The 20356-nt window shown below is 37.1% G+C and overlaps 1 protein-coding gene across 1 annotated transcript in view; it reads left to right on the top strand.

Moving 5' to 3' along the window:
• The window catches only part of Znf804b (zinc finger protein 804B), a 489860-nt gene that overhangs the window by 222432 nt on the left and 247072 nt on the right, over positions 1-20356 (top strand). The gene's annotated exons all lie outside the window — the stretch shown is intronic.

The raw sequence follows: 20356 nt of genomic DNA, 5'->3' as shown, positions 1-20356 counted from the left end.
CACTTAACACTGCAGTACAGCACTGATCAAATAGGTCACTCAGGATCCCGAAAATGTGGAGATGGTGTCTTTAAACATTTCCAAAGCAGGGAGGCTTCCTAAAGTGAAGAAGTGTAGAAACCTAAGAATATTCTAGAGCAGCTGAGCAAAACTTGCTCACTGAAAACCTAGCACACAACAGCATTTAATAGAGATTGTTTGGGTTTGCTCTGGGAGAGCAAACTTTGCTGTGCCCTATATTTCTCTGCACAAAACAATGCAAGTAAGAACTTGCTATAATTCAAATGGTTACATTTAATGAACCTCCTTCCTTTTAGAGCTAGATTTTGGTTTCTTATATACCATTAGGGAGCTTAAATTATCGTGGTTTTCATGTCTAAGATTGTTAAAAAGTCATATAAAATTTATACATTTGAAATTTCCATCCTGGAACATGTTTCTTTTATAAAATGATTGTTATGCTCCTTGGGGGTTGGGAGCTTCTGTTTTCTTGATCAGAAGTATGCTAATAACAAGGGAAAGTTTTTTATAGTTTCAAAATAAAAGCATAGAAGATTTTATATGGTCAAAATAGTTACTTTAGCATAGTGTCTTGAGAGTAATATGAGTCATCAGAGAAGATAATTTTAAATTAGCTATGAACTGAGAGAAATTAAGAAAGGACAGGCATGGGATATAGCTGATAGCATTAATGTAGAGAGATATAACTAAGTAATACATCATTTTTAAGTGAGTCACTGAACAGATGAGTTGTGACCTCATGCTCTCCTGATGAATGTCTTAATATCTACTAGGATGATGTCACAATTTTGCATAATATTCCGTCCCTTCTGCAAGGAAATGCAAATGTTTAAGATTGCTAGTTACTAGGCTAGTATCTTAATGTTTATTTTTATTGTTTTGGTTTCCTTTATTATATTTTTATAATTTTTATAATTATATTATAATTGTAATATAATATTAAAAAGATATAATTGTATCTTTCATTTCAAAGTTGTTTTTGAAAATCCAGTTCTAATATGGCTACCTGCTTTTACACTGAAGAATTACAAGAGGCACAAGGACCTGTGAGTAATTGTGTTCTGGAACTTCCTCATGAGACCAGTAGTCCACCAGAAATTTCTCCTTTGCCTTCAGGTACAAAGATTGTAGTCATAGCATTTGCAAAAACAAAGCACAACTGGTAGCTAGACATTGACCTATGCATTTGCTTCTGTCTAAAGATAAAGAAATAAGAGCTCTTTGTTAATAATTTTGTGCATTGTTTTACTAATTATTAGATAAGGACAGATTGCAGAATGTTTGTTTTATAATGTTTGGCTATCATGGATGAGGTCACACATAGACACACACACACACACACACACAACATATATAATATATATATATATATATATTATATATATATATATATATTATAATGTGTGAGTGAAACAGGATGAATAAATGAAACTGGTTAGATAGGGATTAAAACATAGCAAGTGTTGTGGTTTGACTGTAAACCATCTCCTAGAGGATCCTGGGTTTGGATAGTTGGTCTTTAGTCTGTGGTGTTGTTTAAAATTATAAAAATTCTCAGAAGAAGGTAGAGCCTGGCTGATGGTTATGGGTCACTGAAGGAAAGCCTTACATTTTCTTTCTCTCTCTTTTCTGAACTTTTTAATTGATTCTTTGAGGAACTCACATCACGTACCCCAGTCCCACTCATTGTCCCATCTCCCCCATCTGCCCTCTACAATTGTACCCTCCCCCATCAAAAGAACAAAATTTAAAAGAAAAACCCCAAACTAATAAAAAAACTAAACAAACAAAATAAATTTTCAGTGTGGAAGCTGGTATGTGGCTCAGTGAGTCACAAGGTGTACCCTTAGTCAATACATCCTCACTTGGAAATGTGCCTTGCTGTGAGTCATTGCTCAAGTTCAAGGCCTCTGGCTTTTGTTGTGCTATTGGAACTGGGCCCTCACTGGAACTCCTCTTGGATTTCCTGTTGTCCTGTGTTGTGGAGATCCTGCATTTTTTGATCTGTAGGTCTGGCCCCTTTACATGCTCTAGCAGTTTATGGGTGAGGTGGATGTTGGAGTTGGGTAGCTCATAACCCTGGTTCAGTACCTGGGTGGTAGCTGGATTGGTCATTTGGATAACTTTCCCTCATTGTCCCCACCTGGGAAAGCTCTCCATCACTGCCCTGGCTAGCTGTTCCAATGCAGCAGGCAGTAAGTAGCAGGGGCCAGTTCTCATGCTCTCATGTGGCCAAGTCTGGCTCACCCACACTCACACCACCAGGACCAACTCTAATGTTTTGCCCAGGCAAGGTTCAGGGCCCAATCTCCTGTATTCCTATAGAGGGATACATGGTGCTGGTGGGCAGATCTTCTGCTCTTATACCCTCAGAGCCTGTTCACTTGTAACCCCACATTTGGGACAGCTCAACTGCACTGGCCAGACAAGGTGCAGGGCCTGTTCTCCTGAGTGCTGCCATTGGTGATGGGCAGAGCTAGCTCTTCCACTTTAGTGATCCCAGGGACAGCTTTTCCTGCCTTTAGTAGGTGGTGAGCATCTTGGGGTCTTGGGGTGAAGGGATGTCTCTCAGTGGTCCATGCCACTAGGTGACAGACAGTGGGGCTAGCTGTCCCACTCTCGTGACCTCAGAGTTGGCTCACCTGAGATCCTGCCAACAGGATCAACTCTATTATTGCTGCCCAGGCCAGGTTCAGGGCCCACTTTCCTGAGAGCTGCAGTTGGTGAGGAGCAGGGACAGTTCTCCTTAGTGCTATAGCCAGTAAATTGTGGGGACAACTCTTTGCATCCCTATCGTTGCCTTCCATGGTAACTAGAACCTTGGTCATGAACGCAGAGTGCAGCAGTCACAGGGCCATCCACACTGACACTGTCCTTCACCCCAGGGCAAGCCCAGATGACACCATGGCCATGGGTGGCAGGACAGGCCACTCAGATCAGTATGGCTCTGGCAGAGGCATAGCCCTGGGACACTGACATGGTCCTAGATAGAAGTCCAGAACTCTGACATCTGATGGCCATTGGTAGCAACATGGGTCATGGATATCAACACAGGCCTCTGCAGAGTTGTACCATGGACCCAGACATGGTGCTTGGCAGAAACCAAGCACTGATTGGCAGCACAGGTCACTCTGATCAGAATGGGTCCAGGAGCCCTGGAACACTTAAATAGCCCCAGGTGGCAGCCCAGGTCCCTGACATTTCCACAGCCTGTGATGGCATCAGGAGCCACAGACATCAATGCAGACCCTGGGTGTGGTAAGGTCACTGGACACAAATATAGCTCCATCATACCTCAGATCCACATGGCACCATGGCCCTGGGAGATAACACATGTCACAAAGATCAGTACATGCCTGGCAGTGGCACTGCACTTGACCAACATGGACACATTTGGCAGCCCAGATCCTGGGCATCTGTGTAGCCTTTGTGGTAACACAGGCCACAGACATCAGTGCATACTCAGGCTGCAGAATGACTACGGATCCAGACATGGTCCTTGACAGCAGCCCAGGCTGGATGTCATCATGGCCCTAGTTGGCATTGCATGTCACCTAAATCAGAATGGCCCCATTGGCAGCATGGTCACTGAACATAAATATGTCACCAGGAAGAGAAGCAAATTGTTTTTTTCTTTTTTCTTTTTTTCGTTTTGTAAATGTAAATTAGAAATAAGCTTATTTTACATGAAAATTCCAATTCCTCTCCCTCCCTTCCTCCTCTGCCCCCCAACAACCCCTTATCCCATTGCCTTTCTGCTCCCCAGAAAAGGTGAAGCCTTCAATGGGGATTTAAAAGTCTGTCATATCATGTGGAGCAGGGCCTAGGCCCTCCCCATTGTGTCTAGTCTGAAAAAGTATCCTTCTATGTGGAATTGACTCCCAAAGTCCATTTGTATACTAGGGATAAATACTGATCCACTACCAGAGGTCCCATACATTGCCCAGGCCTCCTAACTGACACCCACATTCAGGGGGTCTGGGTTGGTCCTATGCTGGTTTCTGAGCACAGCTGACCTGAAAAAGGGAGAACTTAAATTTTATAGTCTGGCCTTCCTTTTGGTTCCGTTCTACCTGAATGCTAGCACAATGTAAGTAAGCTACCTAATGTTTCCGTTGCTTTGCCTTCCTCTTATGATGGAATGTATTGCCCTGAACTGTGAACCAATGCAAAGATAGTTCCTTCCTTTTGGTTAGATATTTGGGAAAATGAACAATGAATTTTATTGAAGGAAGGAGAAATCTTGTTTGTTTTTCTTAATTTTTAATTGAATTAGAAACAAGATCGTTTTACATGTCAATCCCAGTTCCCTTTGCATCTCCTCCTCCCCTGCCCACCTCAACTAACACTCTACCTATCCCATACCCTTTCTGCTCCCCAGGGAGGATGAAGCCTTCCATAGGGGGTCTTCAGAGTCTGCCATACCCTTTGGGATAGGGCCTAAGCCCACCCCTTTGTATCAAAGCTCAAAGAGTATCCCTCTATGTGGAATGGGCTCCCAAAGTCTATTCCTATGCTAGGGATAAGAATGGTCTACAAAAGGCCCCATAGATTTCCAAGGTCTACTCACTGACACCCACGTTGATGGGGTCTGAATCAGTCCCATGCTGGTTTCCCAGCTATCAGTCTGGGGTCCATGAGCTCCCCCTTGTTCAGGCCAGGTGTTTCTGTAGGTTTCACCAGCCTGGTCTGGACCCCTTTGCTCATCACTCTTCCTTCTCTGCAACTGGATTCCAGTTCTGTTCAGTGTTTAGATGTGGGTGTCTGCTTCTACTTCCAGCAGCTGCTGGGTGAAGGCTATAGGATAGCATGTAAGTCAGGCATCAATCTCATTATCAGCGGAGGGCATTTAAGGTAGCTTCTCCACTATCATTTAGATTGTTAGTTGGTGTTATTGTTGTATATCTACAGACAATTCCCTAGTGCCTGATTTCTCTTTAAACCTATAATGGCTCCATGTATTATGGTATCTCTTATCTTGCTCTCCTCTATTCTTCCCCCAACTCAACCTTCCTGCTCCCTCATGTCCTCCTCACCCCTCCTTTTCTCCCCTTCTCATTCTCCTAGCTCCCTCTCCCCTCCCCTCATGCTCCCAATTTGCTTAGGAGATCTTGTCCCCTTCCCCTTCTCTGGGGGACCATGTATGTCTCTCTTAGAGTCCTCCTTATTTACTAGCTTCTCTGGCGGTATGGATTGTGGGCTGGTAATCTTTTACTCTATGTCTAAAATGCATATATGTGTGAGTACATACCTGTTTTTCTTTTTGTGACTGGGTTACCTCACTCAGAATGGTTTCTTCTACATCCATTCATTTGCCTGCTAATTTCAAGATTCCATTGATTCCCCCTGCCCCTCTGAGTAGTACATAATTGTGTAAATGTACCACAGTTTCATTATCCATTCTTCAGTTGAGGGGCATCAAGGTTGCTTCCAGATTCTAGCTATTACAAATAATGCTGCTAGGAACATGGTTGAATAGATGTCAAATGCTATCTCAAATTAATGTTTCTCTCTCTATGAGAAAAATTGCATCTTCTCAAAGAAAAGTATGACAAGGAAATGCATGTATACCTTGAAACAACTTCATCTGAAATTCATCTTCAATTAAACTTATAATATCACTCCCAAATATCTCACAAAGTACTACAAAAAGTTGATGGGAGTGTTTATTATTTTATCAGTTTGCTCTCCTTTCTGAAATCTCCCTCCTACTTTTTTAATGTTTGGTAGGTTTAGGATGGCCACCTTTGATCATCTCTCCCCAAATTTAATTTCTAGCAGTGAACAGTATAACTGTCCCCTAGTAGTTTGTCATTCTGGTCAGGTCTTCTAGTTGGAAGCTGTTTATGAGAGCTCACCTCTGAGGAAAACTAAAGACATTTGCTTTAGGGCCAAGGAGAAGATGAATTTAGATGGTGGCTGCATGTCTTCACTGAAGTGATGTGTGTCATGAAAGGACACATGCATTTCCAGCATTTCTAGGAAAAAATGCTTTTGAAAACTCTCTGTATTGATGGAACAGAAATAAAATCAGATGATATGTCAATACAGTAACAGCAAAATGGTATTTCACCCTTATGTTAGACAATTCATTTCTACTAAAAATTTCCATGCATTTGAACATTTACTAAATTACAGACATAAATTCTGTCTCTAAACTTTGGAAAATGGTAAATTAACCCCAAATTATGACATTAAAAAATACCCATTTTCCTACACTAGCTCAGTTCATGGAGAAGCATGTCTCCAAAGGAAATCTGTGGAGAGCAATGTCTAATACAATATCTTTTAAATTCAATCTCTTACCTGTCCATCTTTTCCTGTTTTAACTTTCCCTTCAGACCTGAGCTCCAGTATCTAGAATTTTCCTGGATGAAGCACAGTATCACTCTTGCCTCATTTTTCATGTCACATTTTTCTTCTATAAAATAAGATGTTTTACACTGGCAATAAATTATGCTGAAACTAAGCTGACATAAGTCTCCTAACTTTACAAATTGTGGGCAGCATCCTGCCAGCTGAAAGGGTCTAGGTCTGCACTTTGACAGTCACCATATGTTTGACAGTCACCAGTGTACATTAAAATAGTTAATACACTTTGCCAAGCAGCTGTGATTTCACAGAGCTTTTATGTCTAATAATATCCTATTGGCTAGATGAGCTGCAACTTAGACCCCATTAAATGTGGTTATTAAAACGTGTCTTATTTGACATTAAAAGAAAACTTGTATGCATTCCATTCTCCTAACTGGTGAACGGGCCTACAATTCCTGTTATAACATTATACAGCTATTTGTATTAAGTAAAGAGTAGGACTGCTTATCAGTTTCCTTATCAGTGTATCTACATGGGGTTTAGTACTACCACACAACCCTCCTGCAGTTATATAATTTGGTATTAGTTAAATTAAAAATTTATAAATTTAAACAGTTTATTTCTAAGACAGTCTTGGAGATTAAAATTCCAGGACTGGATAGCCATGATTTTTCTCCATGGGTCCCCTTTTGGGCTATGTCACATCATGATGGATAGGAGAGAAAAATCACAAAGTGAGAAAGAAGACAAATACTAGGGCTAGGTTTAATTTTTAAATTTTGTTTATGTGTATATGTATTTTGTCTTTGTGTATGTCTGTTAATGAATGTCTGGTGCCTCCAAAACTGCAGTGATAGCTAGATGTGAGCCACCCTGTGGGTGCTCAGAATTGAACCTCTTCTCTGGAAGACTAGCCAATGCTCTTAACAACTGAGCCATCTCTCAGGCTCCCATTTAATATTTTATAAAAATCAAGTTGTTCAGGAAGCTACTGGCTTCTGATATAAACTACAGAAATCCCTTCTGATGGTGGTGTTGCTAGTAACCTTATCTTCCTATCTTTTAAAGAGTCTAGTATTCTCTACAGACCTGACTTTAAATATGTAGACCCTTGGCATACAAAACACATCAACCCACAGCAACTGGATTATTGAATGATTTAACATGACAGTGTTCATAACAATTCATCTATGAGATCACTACTGCACTGAAACTACAAATATCTCATAAAATTAAACAAAATAGGAAAGCAACAAAAACAACCAAAACAAAAATAAATAAGGAGATGTTCTGTAGCCCTGTTCTCTTCTTTTATAAGCTACTATCTTCTGTTGGTTTCATAGCATGAATTCAGAGATACTGAGATTTTTCAGGTCACAAGCAAGGAACAATAGCTTATAGGACTATAACATGGTCACATGAAATTAGATACAATATGGATTGTCTATTCCCAAACTTTTGATGACTCAAATTACTTCTCAGTTTTTGCTTCACACCTACAGCATGCTGGTGCTTGTCTAAGATAATTGTTAGGACACTCGTTGAGTTTATTTTATTATCATTGTAAGAATTTTATTTATATATTCTATGTATATGGGCATTTTGTCTGCTTGTATGTCTACATATGTTGATATTAAAGATGAAAAATGATATCAGACTCCCCTGAGATTGGAGTTAGAAGTGACTGTGAGTTGTCACATATTTTCTGGGAACCAAACCTGGGTCCTCTGGAACAGTAATGAGTTATTAATTGCTGAGCTACCTCTCTAGTCCCCCATTGGGGTTATTCTTAAGTTTTGATGCAGAGACAGAAGCATATTGCATTGTAATTGAAATTATTAATATTGTAAGTGAAAATAACATACCTGAGCCCAAATGTGTGAAAACTGGGACTTCTTGATGAGCTCTAACAACTATAATAATCACAGCAGTGGCCTGGCCAAGATTATGAACAGACAACACTTTTTTAGCTTGTATTTCCAAATGTGTTTAAACCTCAAGTTCCTATGATTTCAGCACTTTGAATGCATTTAGAGTGGCCTCTCCAAGGAATCTCTGAAAGTTGGTGTAAAGAAGAGACAAGGTGTATTCTAGCCCTAGGATTTGTCTTTTGGCTTTGCAAAAGAGTAAACAAATCATTCTTCAAAATCTTTATCCATTATTTTTACTTCATTCATTGTCATTGCTAGCTGCCCTTAAAAGATATGATTATTCCAATATTAATCATTAAAAATTTAACCTTGTTGTACATTGCACTGTACTATATAAGGGCATTTTATAGAAATGTGAATAAATATACACCAAAATAAAAATTTGAAAGAACAAAAGTTATATTTTAAAATAGGAAAAAATCCTTTGGACAACTAAAATAGGAAACATGCCCTGTGCTGAGATGTTCCAGAACAGAATCCAGGAGTTCTTTTGACAGTTTGCCTTAATGAACACGTGAATAACATGAATACAAGTTGAATATTCATAAATGTATTAAACAGTATGACATTTTACACATGATACAGTCTCTCAAATATACCATTACAAAAATCCAAAGATTGATAAAAGCACTCATTCCACAGTCCAATTAATAGAGAAGATGGATGTCATTGCTACTCTGTAATCTGTCATCATGAGGTGGATAATAACTTCACAGCAAATGACAAAGGAGATTATCAATTGTAACATGTTACAATTCAATGAACAAAAGCCTGAATAGTATACCTATGGACTTGAGTTTACAAACCAGAGCAACAAACAATCTAGCAAAATGCCTCCCTTCCACCAACACAACTGACATAATCAAAAACATCTTAGCAGCCAAAAGAAAATTGCGTAGCCCTTATTTCTAGCTGATGTTTAATGAGCATGGACAAAACAAGGGTATCTTGTTTTATTCATGCCTGCCAAAGGCACAATCACACAAACTTTATTGCCTTCTGTAGTGTTCTTCTCAACATTTTCATCTCCATAGCTCTGTATCTACCAAGTATTATAAAGTAATAATGCAAGTATCTACAAACTGAGTCGAGTTAATAGAGCTCAAGGTGTTTGATAGTGTTCAAGGATTCAAAGATTTTTTTGTGTGTGGTATGTTAGTGGATGAATATTGTGGAGGCGAGGAAGATAAGTTTTACCCTATGCATTTGGTTAAAATATATAGAATATAGCATGTTATAGTTTGAGTACTTCTCTTTTCATTTACTATGAAGTTATCAATTTCAAGATGACAGACTACAGATTAATAATGACATCTATTGTACCTACTAACTAAATCATAGCACAAGTGTTCTTACTATTCTTTGGATTTTTGACATGCTATAAATAAGAGGCTGTATCATGTGTAAATGCCAGACTGTTTAACACATCATATGTAAACACAAATTACCCTGGTATTATTCACATTAATGCAAACTGTCAAAGGAACTCCTGTATTGTTCCCTGGAGCAGCTTCATGAAAGTGTCATAGAGTCATAAAGCATGCCAATTGAGCTATTTTTCCTTGGAAGACATAAATTCATTTTTTTGTCAACCTACATAAGGAAGAAATGACAATGAGATGGTCCACCCAAGCCCAGCCAGGTTAATCAGTGATTTTATGGGGGTTACTTACAGGAGCAGAGGTGCCCAAGACAGTTACATTGCTAACAAGTCTGTCCCAATACATCAATGACTGGTGAAATTCTTTTCCAAGGAGCTTTGTGCCCAATTTTCAGGCAGTTCCTACCAATGCCTCCTGTCCCAGCTAATTTTTACTGCTCTCATAATATTAGGGAGGGGAATTGTTAATCTTAAACATTCTGAATTTCTTCATTCTTAGAAATTCCATGGGCTTTCAGGATGCTCTACGTTTCATTTGTTTTTTGAGTCTCATGGGTCTCCCTCCTTCACAAAGAAGGGAATGTTTCAATTCATAGAAGAGAGCTGTGCAACATGATGGTAGATATTGATACCCTTTTTAGATTAATTCAAATTCTCATATTTTTATCCTGCAAAATAAATCATGCATGTTTGGATATTTGAGATACAAATACCCAATGTATTTCAAGTAAACTTTCAGTCTTATATACTTCTAGCCAGCTATATTATATTTATTCAACCTTGCCTAGTCCCCTGTATACTAACTGTTGCCTCTATAGGTCTCTAAAAGCCTATAAATTATTTCAGACTTCTCTTTCTCCCCCAAATTTAAATCCAGACAGGCTTCAACTTCCAATGGTACTGTCTTATTCCTATCTTATCTTTGTTGTCCTCATTTTCTGATGTCTTCCTTCTCCTCATTGCTTTATTGTATTGTTTTATATCATTGTGGCAATGAACTCATTTTAAAATTATTTTCATGTTAGTAAGATATGTTTAGTTAAAACAATAAAGCTAATTATATTATATTAAATAGCTTAGATTCTCTAAAAATAATCCTGTAATCTAAAAGATGTCTTTTAATTTTGTTAAAGTAGTATCAATTATCATCAAGCAACTAGCCTCATCTATTCCATGGTGCCCAAACCACAGTTTTACTTTCACTACTGCACTGTTACTTCTAATTAAATCACACCCACCCCCCATAAATATATATATATATATATATATATATATATATATATATATATCATTCTCTGTATACATATACAATATCAATGCACTGTACAAGTGAAGTACACTGAAGGGAGGTTTAGGAATTAGAAAAGTCAAGGGACTAAAACACAGCTGTTCACTTAGAGTCAACAGAGTATATTTATGTAAGGATGCCAGAATGAGAGTTAACGTGATTGTGAAAGAAAACGGGAGAGCTGCTTTTCTGGATCACATGGATACACAGATAATGAATTATCATTTCATTATGTATTCATATTTGCTCTAAAATATTTCTTTTATGTTCTTTTAGAGACCCTGCTCAATGTATGAAAACAAGAGATTCCAGCAATATCTTGTTTAAGAGATAACAGTGGTATTATCTAAGGATAGCACTAGGGGAAGAAAGAATAAAAAAATGAAAACTATTTCAGAGACACAAATATCAGAACTCAATGCTAACAATAATCCTGGCATAAAAGTATAAGGTAAAGATTTGGTTCAGCAAGTTGTTTTCCTTATGTTGTTGTGTACCATCACAGAAAACTTGAAAATGATTGTGTAATATGGAAATTTAGAATGACCTGTTAAGCCTTATTGAGACATCTTCATAGACTAGTTCAAACAAGATTGAGTTTGGCCATTTATATATTAAGTAAGATAATTGAAAGTTTGATACATATTGATGAATTTAAAAATATTTCTTTCAATTTTAATATTATAGTATATTACACCATATGTACCCCCTCTCTTTTCTCTCTCAATACTATTACATTTAACTCTGTTAAAATTAAAAAAAAGAGACTATAGATTTGAAAAGGAGCAAGGATAGGAAGGTATGTGGGAGCATTTAGAGGGAAAAAAAGGAGGTAGAAATTTGTAATAGCAGAGTACACTGAATGATCAGTTATTTACTACCAATGGTCTACCCTGAAAACATACATAAAAGTAACACTAATCAGAAAATTTTACACAAAGTTCTCCTATAGGAATAAATAGGCTTTTCGAGAATTTAGAAAGTGAGAAGGCAGACTGCACTGACATGAAATTGCTAAGAAATTTCAATATTTGGTACATTAATATTTGTCAGTTTAAATACAGAAGAGATGTGTAGGAAGAAAGTAATATGAAATCCATGAATCAGAATATTTCAAATAATCATAAATCAAAGTAAGGCACTGACGTATAAGTGTCTATTTTGTTAGAGAAACAAATCACTGATTGTTAGAGTATGATAGAGGTGGATATGTTTAAATGTTACAACGTAAGATCCAGGAGGCAAGAAATACTGATAACATGGAGAAGGGTAAGAATGTTAAGAGCTAGAATTCTGATAATGTTGGACAGGACAAGGTTCTGGACAAAGGTAAAATGACTGACGTCAAGAATAGTTATTTTTTTTTCTATCACGATTGAAAATAGATGAAAAGGTACAGTGTAAATAGGAAGTTTACTATATATAGTAGAGAAAAAATGTTTCCTCTTGATTTCTTAGGACTTTCCCTCACTCTACATGATGTTAATTCAATTTGTGGCTTTTATATTCAATTACTAAAACTACAGAGCCTTTGTGGGTTTTGTGCCCCAAATGCAGATTATGAATTACATGTGCGGCTCTCCATCTTCTCCCCTTCCCTTTTCCTTCTGTTTCTCTTACTCCTGATCCTCTTTCTTATTCTGTATGATGTGTCTTCCTCAGCATCTATCTGTATCTCATATAATTGTAGGGAGAGAGGCAGCTCTACCATGGGTATTCACTGACACAGGAGTGTAAATGCAAAACCTGAGACATCATGGAGGTGTTTTGTTTCAGACCATATGGCACTGTTTTTCCTGTGACAAGACCCTAAATCTATTATTAATAATTAGACATGGGAAAGATGGATGTTTGGGCTTATCTAGGGATGGAAGATGTGATTTTGATCTCCAAGGCTTCTTGTATCCCTTGGTGTGAAGTTACTATCCTCAAGCTTTGGATTCCTGTACTGTACTAAATTCATTGTCAATCTAACTCTCTGAAGGTAGGACTGCAGTTTCAGACTAGTGTTTGATTGTTACAATAAATCTTTACTCCAAAGCCTTCTGAGCTCCAATGCTATGTGGGCACTTTCTGCCAGGCCAACCAAGTTCCAGCCGCCTCCACAATAAGTTCCCAAGTAACACACAGAGAATTATATTAGGTACAAATGCTGCTTGGCCAATGACTAGGATTTCTCATCTGCTAACTCAGTCGTAATTATCATAAATCTATATATTTTATAAGACACCAATGGAAGTGTCCTGTCTTTCTGGGCTCACATGGTGACTGTGCAGAGACCAGGAAGAAGAGAAAAAGGAACAACTTCCTTCTTGCTCTGGTTTATATATGAGTCTCCCTGCTATGTCACTTACTGCCTGCATCACCACTTCTTTACTACATTTCCCAGAATCCTCCTTGACTCCTAGTCCTGCCTAACTTGCTGTCTCATTGGCCAACCAGTACTTTATTTATCATCTAATAAGAAACACATACACAGAAGCACTTCCCCCATCATTTGATCCTTTGATCTTTTACCTCTAGAATTTGTATATTCTGTTTGTTCAACAAATTCCTTCTTTACCCATGCACTCATTTCCTGATTCCTGACATTTTCATGTTTAGTTGCATAGTCACCTTTGTTATATCTAGAAGGTCACATGAGTGGTTTTTCATGGTAATGGTTTATTTCTTAGAAATACCAATGTATACAGAACACCAAATTTTAAAGAATAATGGTGACTTATATGTACTGGCAGGCACTTCAGGTGGTTACAGACAGCAATTGATTATCTCATGTGGCATAGAAAGCACAGTCCTACAACAAGAGTGAGAAAAGAAGTAGTGTGTTTTTTTATTTGAGGATGATGGGAAAACATGAAAATGACCCTGGGGAGAATGCACGGGCTCTGTAGGAGGAGAAGAAGATTCTGAGAGGATTTAGAAACCAGTTGAGGTTGGAAATGTTGAAGGTCAGAGTGCTGCATTGAGTGTGCTATTATCAAATATACAATATTGTTGGTGCATTTAGAGAACTGTCTTCATGGAGTCAAACATTCCTTTCTAGTGTGAAATTTGAACCTTAAAAATACATTCATGTGCCTTATCCCTTATGAGGCTTTCGTAACTATCAGGCAGGGCATGTGACAGAGTAGATACAGCATAGTGTTTGTTGAAAGATTAAAATTGGTCTTCCTTTTTTGTTACTATTAAAGTTATTTCTGCTTAATTTCTTATGATCTATGTCTAGTTTCTTTAAACATAAAACATGGACAAATAACAAGGCCTTTTTCGTGGGGCTTCTTTGTGGGTTAAAGGAAGTCAAGCACATAAAGCATTGAAATGAGGTATGCCAAATTTAAGTATTCAATTTACTGTTTTGCTCATTTGTGTCCTGCTTCTTCTATATCAGACTTTTGTTCCATGTTATTAACATGCTACATATCTACCCATTATATTCAGTTGGATAGTAAAAGTTAAAAGTTATTATAAATATCACTATTGTTATAATTTATTGTTTCCTTAATTTTATAGTAACTGATTGCCTTAAAGCAATTCAAACAAAATTGTTTTCATATTTTTTAAAATATTCATATATTCTTGGTATCAAACTGACCACAAGTGCTTCGTGATGAAATGAATGACAAATGATGTAATATAACAAGTTTGTACATATACATTTGCAAAGAGTTGATAGGAACAGAGAACGCTACTTTAGTTACAATATAAAATCAATGAGAAACACAACATACAAACATATACTCAGGCTTTAAAGTCACAATCAGTGACTGTAAAACTTGGCAATCATAAATAGTCTACCTAATTTTCTTGAACTTTGTGTTGATCAAGTACAAAATCAATATATTGGTGTGTCTAAAACATAGGAGTACAGCACATTTATCCACAAGGTCATTATCACTATTGTTATCACAATTTACCTCTTGGCTGCTATAGTTAAAATAACAGGAACAATTCACCTAAGTAAATAAAATTTCTACATCTTAAAATGTAATTTCTAATTTAATTAAATTCTGTATCTAGAAGTTGTAATATTTTAAGTGGTAGAAGAGGAGTTGATGGTTTAAAATTTCAGGTGATGCTGTTAGTAATATTCTGATTTCTACTCACACAGTAAGAATAGAAATTGTGTAAAAATATCAAGACTCTCGTTTGCTATAAAATGCAATATCTAAAAGACTTATTTTGGGGACAAAACAACTAAAATATGAAATGTTATACAACTAACAGCAGCAATCATTACTTAATGACTGTTGTATAAGGGAGTTAGATGAGTTCTCAGCTTGAAGGGTTAGAGAAGACAGGCAAAGGTTTCTGAAACTAGCTGTGGTGCTGATATCAGTTAAAGACAAGGATCCAAAAAGAACTCTAATTCTTTGATCAATGCCATGTTGTAAGACCAGTTTCTAAAATGGAGAATATGTGTGTTGAATGTCTTATGGAGCATTATTAATACATAATACATATGCAAAATTTTAGCATATTTACAAAGACCAGAAGAAAATCTTTTAGATTTGTGACATGGTTGGTAATAATAGTGGGGTTTGTGCATACTTAGCAATTTTCTTTAGCCTGGCTTATAGTGAGTAATATGTGTGATTTTTTATAGCAAAGAAAGCAAGATGAAAAACAAAACTCCTTAGATATTACCCACTAAACAAGACTTCTTAGATGCTATACCCATGCCTTGCTATTTGACTCCTACAGCTTTATCACATAGAATATCTATTTTCTAATCTATGAAATATCTCCCTAACTTGGTTCAGCCTCATCTTTCAAGTAAATTTTGGGGAAAAATGTTTCTATTCCTTTTTGTTAATTTCACAATGTATATGCAATATAATTCTAGTTCCACATAATCACTGTCATGTCCTTCTTTTACAGCTGATTCTATTGGCTCCCAGACTCATTTAATTTTTAAGATGTCCTTTCATTCTTCTGCAGTGTCTGCTCTGACTGTATTTTCAAATGCTGCCATAATTGCTATGTGTCCCACTTAACTTCACATTGATGTTCTTTTGTTTATACTTTTGGTTTTCCTTGGAATACCTTTCTTTTGGGCTCCATTGTTTTCAGATGATTTTTTTTCATTGACAAGCATGTTCACACATTTCTTATTCTACAGGAATTTCTCTGACCATGCCTTATCTAGACTTAGTTATTCACCCTTGTCCTTGTGTCTGCATGTAGAACACATTATGTGGCAGGCTTACTCTGATTATCTTATGCACTCATAATTGCTTTCCACAGCCCGTTCTTAGCTATAAGCAGGGCACAAATTTATTCTCCCTTTAAACTTAAAAGACTTGCCAAAGGCAGTGGACAAATAAAGAAATTATCTTTAATTTATGGTTTATGTAATATAGATAATGCAATGTTATATCATGGAAATAAACTAGATGAGAGCAAAATCTCATATCTTGTGTCTTTACAGAGTTCTGTCATCAAAATTTATGAGTTATGAAAAAACCCCATACTCTATACTGTTGTGTTTTCCTTAAATTGACAATAAAACAGTTGGGTGCTCTTTTCACTAAATATATATCATGATTTTAAGTTTTGATTCAAATCATGACAGTATACCAAAACCTCTTTAACTTTTAAAATGGTAGAACAGTCATATTTTTAAATTAATTCACACCATGAAAATTTTAGATATCTGAATAACAAGCTTCCTGGCATAGCTACATTTAATATCATATTGGAAATATTTCTTCAGTATGTTACCCTGATACAATCTTTACAGTGGCTTGGAGGGAAAAGTAAAGTCTTTTGTTTTCAACCTTTTCTTTTCAGAATATTAATAATATACTACTAAGTTTTTGGCAAAAATTACATGTTCATTTTATTGTAAGTTGAAATAAATCATTGGGCTACTAAGTCTGACTGGATTGGATTATCTTTTCCAACATTTTTGGAGGTTGAATTTTTCCCTCAAGTTCTAGTTTGTGTAGGAATATGTATAGTTGAAAGGAAAATTAGAAGTATTTTTCAAATGTTTAAAGCCTCAAATATTTATACCCTAGAGATTTTTTAAAGAATATATTTGGGGCTGTGGGATGAGGGAGAATGAAGATTGGAGAACAGAATGAGTAAAGGAGGGAAAACTTTGAGGTAAAGTTTGATTTGATATTTTAAATAGAAAGCTATTTTTCAATTTACACGTATTTTTTTTTACTGTTTTATGATTGCAACATAAATATAATGCTTTAGTCAAATCCATGCCCATTCCCTTTTCTTTAATTCTTTCTCTACCTCTACCACCAGTTTTCCCTCCCATGTTCATAAACAATTTTAATTTTCCCTTTTGATGAATGAATCTTTTTATGTCTGTGAAATGAAAAATACAGTTAAATTTTCTCTCTTTTATTCTAGTTTTAGAACAATTTCAAAATTATGATATAGCATTTACTTCAACAAGTTTAAAAGGATGTCACATAACAATATACATGGATTTTGTTGATTAAAAGCAATTATGTTCCATAGTCAGAAGAAACCTTGTGGATATTCCATTCTGGGAAAACAGAGACTGGAGTTCAGCTTTAAAATGTCAGGGGCATGTGTGTGTAGACTAGATTTTCACAGTGTTGAAATTTCAAATGTAATTCATCTGGAAATTAAAATCACTTTATTTCTTTTTGACATTGCATTTGGGGGTATAAAATAATGTAACAGCCAATGAATATAAAGAGAACTAGTTCAACCACATCTAGGAGCATATTTGTTACCTCAAATACTATTTCTTGTGGTGGGAAGATTTGGATTTATTACCTTTGTAATTTAGAGATGTTAGTAGCAAATGACTTACTATGTTCAGCGTCTGGGAAAATACTCAACGAAGAAAGAAAATGTTTTTCTCTCTTTAAATGAAGCTTTGTATCTTTTTATCATTACTACCCAATTGCACACACCTATCCCAACCTCTGGTATTACTATTACCTTTTCACCCCAATTAATTTTAGATTTCACATACAAGTTATAATACACAATATATGACTTCCTTTTCTGTTTTTCATTTAACTTAGCATTCTCTTAGCATTAATTCAATATTATGTTGTCATAAAAATCATTTTGAGGTGTGTATAATACACTATATCATTTCTTGTTCATCTATTCATTTGTTAATAAATCTTCAAAGTGACTCCATATATAGGATGTTATGACAGCATTGCAATATTTTAAATATACTGATTTCAACTCTTCGTATAAATAACCAGAAATTAGACTTTTAGATTTTGTGGAATCTAATTTTAGGTGGTGCTTACATCTCTTTAATTTAGACATAATGTTGGGAATCAAATGCAGAGCTTTGCACAAAGTAGATAAAAACTGCATTTCAAAATTACTAATCCCCTAACACTTATTTATAGGTTTTTGATGAGCCTCCGTGTTTTTATAATGCTGTATTCATTTGCGTTTCCATCAAAGTTTACAAAAGAACCTACTATTTTACAGAAAGCATGTATACACACAAGTATATTTTCTGTCACATACACCCACACAAGCATTTTCATTGTCACACATTCACACATATCCTTTCATATTTAGTATGAGATTGAAAATATGAGTCTTAAAAAGGTTTTGATGAAAATTATAGAAAAAAATCTTGAACATGATACTGCCCAGAGCCATGAAGGACAGAGAAGGACAAAGAGACCCACATGAAAGTGGGGTCGGGGCACAGGGCGGGGGATCTACCCAGACTCCTAGGAGAAAACACAGGCCCTGTGGCACCAGCACTATTATGGTGAACAAATGCACAGTGTAGTATGGGAGATAGAGAGAGAAACACAGATTGTCACACTGGACGTGAACATAGGGCATATATGAGGAGGTGAGTGGTTTGATTGCCACCTAGGGCTGTGGCTCTTGCTGGGACCTGTATCTGTGTTCATGGCTCTGTTGAAGGCACAGTTTCTGTTGATGTCCCTGGCTCCTGATACCACCTAAGACCAGAGGTTAGTTTAGGGCTGTACATAGTTGGTCCCACCCCCTCACTGGATGCAACACTAGGCAGAACTTGTCCTGCCCCTCGCAGGCTGAAGCACTCAGGAGAGAGTGTCCTACACCTCACCTGGGCAGAACAGCAGACCCTGTTCACAGAGGCATGGTCAAGCTGACCCTGAGGGTGTTATAATGGAAGAGCAGGTCACACGCCTCCTGTCTGCCACGTGGTGATGGCCTCTTCCCTTTGTCCTTCGCCATCTGCAGCACCAGGAGTAACAGGCCTTGCACTTCTCCTGGGCAAGTAGAGTTGATACCATAGACAGGAGCAGGTGAGCCAGCCCTGAGAGTGTGAGAGGTGCAGAGCTAGTACTGCCTGACTTATCTGTGATGTGGTGGTGCAGGCGAAGTAAAGATACTGCCTCCAGCTGATGAAGAGCTAACTAGCCCCTTTACCAACTGAGAGAACGCTCCTCCCCTCATCTGCCATAAGACCTCAAGGATGGGGAAGAGATGACCTCCCTTACCCCCTGCCTCTCTGTGCCTGAGAGAAGTGTGTGAGCTGCCTCTGAGGGCACGTGGATGGGAGAGCTATTGCTGCCCCTCAGCACCTGGACCATTCGGGTTCCCCACCATTTGCTCACGGCTGCAACGTGTAAGCTAGCCAGAGCAATGCTGGAGAGCTCACCCTGGTGATGAACACTTGGGAGAACTCGTGGGCTGACAATCCCTGTAACCACCCAGGCCCAGAAACAGGGTTATAAATTGGTCCACCCCAACATCCACCCATCTATGATCTGCTGGAGCATGTGAAGGGGCAGGTCCTGCAAAACCAAAGCTGCTGGATCTCAGGACCCAAAGCAACAATAGGATATCCAAGAAGAGTTCCAGGGGGCCCAATACTGATAGTGTAGCAGAAACCAGAGGCCTCAAGCCACACCAATGACTCTTTGCAATGAACTCTTGCAAGAAGAATATATGGACAAAAGTGTTTACTGCATGACTCAATGTTTCACACTATAACTTCCATGATGAGATTGACATTTTTCCTTTTTTTTCTCTTAAATTTTATTTTATTGGGGGGATTGAAAGGACAGAAGGTGGATACAAAGGAATGGGGGAATGAATGGGATTGAGATCCATGATGTAAAAGACCCAAAGAATAAATTCAAAAAGTAATAAAAGAGAAGAAGAAAACTGTCTTCACACAAAGCTGTTACAAAACATTTTTAGGATTTTGTGCAAGAATCCATGGAAGAAAACAGTGGAAAATTTATCAATGAATCCTAGGTGAGAAAAACCTTCTGTGTGGAATCTTGATTTATTTCTGTCAAGCCACTTATATGATTATCCATTAACTGGTGAAAGAGTTGAACTTTCAATATATAACATTAATTTTTTCATTAGTAGAAAAATATTTATACATTTCATAATTCTTTAAAATTAATATTAAGCATCAAATGTGGTGAAATATATAAC

This window comes from Cricetulus griseus, assembly GCF_003668045.3.
Source record: "Cricetulus griseus strain 17A/GY chromosome 1 unlocalized genomic scaffold, alternate assembly CriGri-PICRH-1.0 chr1_0, whole genome shotgun sequence".
In the NCBI taxonomy this organism is placed as follows: Eukaryota; Metazoa; Chordata; class Mammalia; order Rodentia; family Cricetidae; genus Cricetulus; species Cricetulus griseus.
The sequence above is the reverse complement of the archived record's forward strand: the minus strand, read 5'-3'. Positions and strand labels throughout refer to the sequence as shown.